We start from the raw sequence: 2,500 nt of genomic DNA, 5'->3' as shown, positions 1-2,500 counted from the left end.
ACCTCCTCAAAGCCCTCTTTGTCCCTGCGGAGAAGGTTACAGTATTACATTATAGGGACACATTAGGCTGTCTGCTCGAGCCCCGAGTCTGGTTTGTTTTAAAACACACACAAAGAGACGTCTTAACAGGCATTCCCCAGGGCTGCTAAGGGTCCGGCTTCTTTTTCTTCTTGTTTTTGCGTGACAGTGTGGGCTCTCTTCGACGCGAGGCCGGGCTTTTATCTTGGTAACTTAAGATGTGGCAGCGCTTTGAGACAGGACGAACTAATCACCCTTTTCTCTGTCACTGAATCAGGATAAAAGGAATCTCACACACCACAATCCCCCCTCTCCTCTCTCGCTCTCTCTCTCTCTCTCTCTCTCTCTCTCTCTCTCTTGCTCACTTAGCCGTGCGCAAGTGTTCCTCATTCAGCACACTTCAGTCTGTGAGTCTTGTTGTCAACAGTGCATGGGACTTCCAAAAGGAAAAGTCAGCTTTTGTAGCACAGACCGCAAAACGAGTCTAGCTTTAGAAAAGCCCCTGCAAACCCAGGGGAATCAGAGGGGAATGTCTGCTCACTTTGTGGGTTTTGTTTCGGGTACCTGTGAGGTCTTGCTCTCCTCTTTCTGCCTCCCCCTCCCCCTCTCCCTCTCCCTCTCTCCTTTTCCCCTCTCTTTATTTCTTTCTTTCCTTCTGTGTGTGTGTGTGTGTGTGTGTATGTGTGTGCCTCAGCTCTAATTCAGTGTGAGTGTAAGCTAATTAATTAATTAGTCTAATGACCTGTGGCTATTAAAAGGCAGCTGAGCGGAATCAAGTGTCTCATCACACCGTCACCGTGAGCGACCGCTCTGCTTCCTCCTCTCCACATTCCTCTCCTTCTCTTCCTCTAGCTCTCCTGTCTCTCTCTCCTCTCCTTCTCTTCCTCTGGCTCTCCTGTCTCTCTCTCCTCTCCTTCTCTTCCTCTGGCTCTCCTCTCTCTCTCTCCTCTCCTTCTCTTCCTCTGGCTCTCCTGTCTCTCTCTCCTCTCCTTCTCTTCCTCTGGCTCTCCTGTCTCTCTCTCCTCTCCTTCTCTTCCTCTGGCTCTCCTGTCTCTCTCTCTCTCCTCTCCTTCTCTTCCTCTGGCTCTCCTGTCTCTCTCTCCTCCCCTTCTCTTCCTCTGTCTCTCCTGTCTCTCTCTCCTCTCCTTCTCTCCCTCTGGCTCTCCTGTCTCTCTCTCTCCTCTCCTTCTCTTCCTCTGGCTCTCCTGTCTCTCTCTCCTCTCCTTCTCTTCCTCTGGCTCTCCTGTCTCTCTCTCCTCTCCTTCTCTTCCTCTGGCTCTCCTGTCTCTCTCTCCTCTCCTTCTCATCCTCTGGCTCTCCTGTCTCTCTCTCCTCTCCTTCTCTTCCTCTGGCTCTCCTGTCTCTCTCTCCTCTCCTTCTCTTCCTCTGGCTCTGCTGTCTCTCTCTCCTCTCCTTCTCTTCCTCTGGCTCTCCTGTCTCTCTCTCCTCTCCTCTATCGGTGGGAGAGACCAGCTGTCCTCTCTCTCTGCGGGCGCTGCAGACTCTCTGGCCCTCTCACTCACTGTTATGCATAACTCATGCCCTAATATCTAAATAGCACATTCTTCTCAAGCAGTTTACAGGGCGTCCAGTGTTTACATTTTCCCTGTGTGTGATACGCCCGGAGAACTTCGACCGGTAACCTTCACAATCTTAGTGTTGCTTTCTTTATACCTGGGATCTGCTTGGTTTCTTTCGCAGCACTCTGTTAAAGAATGTGGTGATATCTGGCTATATTTGGCCCTAGCGTAATAATAATAATAATAATAATAATAATACAGTCATAATAATTCCGTTTATTTCTAAAGCACTTTTGATTGTGAGACCATTTCAAAGTGCTGAGTTCACAGGAGAATCCATGTGCAGGAAGTCGTTCCACCAGGAGCAGATCTGATCAGCCGGCGTCGCTTCCCCCCTCCGGGACAAACCCAGCGGAGGAAGTGCATCTCATTTGCTTTAAAACGCTCTTCAAGTGTTCTTGAGACTACCCATTCACATTCTTTCTTGTGCCTTTCTGAAAAGCATCAATTGTCTTGATGACTATCTGGCCCTCTCCAGGGTCTGGGCTCCGGGAGCAGAGGACGTCCGTCCACTCGTCCTCTCTAGCATTCAGACAGTCCCCCCTCCAGGCTGGAGAGAGAGGGACAGACAGAGTGGAAACAGGACAGTTATGCTGATTGACTCAGGCAACAATAAGCTTTGTGACTGGAGAGGGAGGAACTCAGACAATGGCTCCTCCAGCTTGCCGCCCTCGTTAGCCGTTGAAAGGGACCTGGCCCCTTTTCGTGGCCCCGGGCTGGTGGAGGACCGGTAGATGTAGGACATGCCCAGGAGCAGGACGGGGACCGGGTCTGTCCATGGGGGGGGGGGGCAGGGAGGGTGGACCGGGTCTGTCCATGGGGGGGGGCAGGACGGAGACTGGGTCTGTCCATGGGGGGGGGGCAGGGTGGACTGGGTCTGTCCATGGGGGAGGGGGCAGGGA

General features: G+C 52.1%; 1 protein-coding gene across 1 annotated transcript in view; it reads left to right on the top strand.

Annotated features, from left to right (window-relative positions):
• LOC311327645 (uncharacterized protein) overlaps positions 1-2,500 on the top strand; it is a gene marked incomplete at both ends in the record, with an annotated part of 23,367 nt that overhangs the window by 4,111 nt on the left and 16,756 nt on the right. The window lies entirely within an intron of this gene.

Source organism: Borostomias antarcticus (assembly GCF_949987555.1).
Source record: "Borostomias antarcticus genome assembly, chromosome: 33".
In the NCBI taxonomy this organism is placed as follows: Eukaryota; Metazoa; Chordata; class Actinopteri; order Stomiiformes; family Stomiidae; genus Borostomias; species Borostomias antarcticus.
The sequence above is the reverse complement of the archived record's forward strand: the minus strand, read 5'-3'. Positions and strand labels throughout refer to the sequence as shown.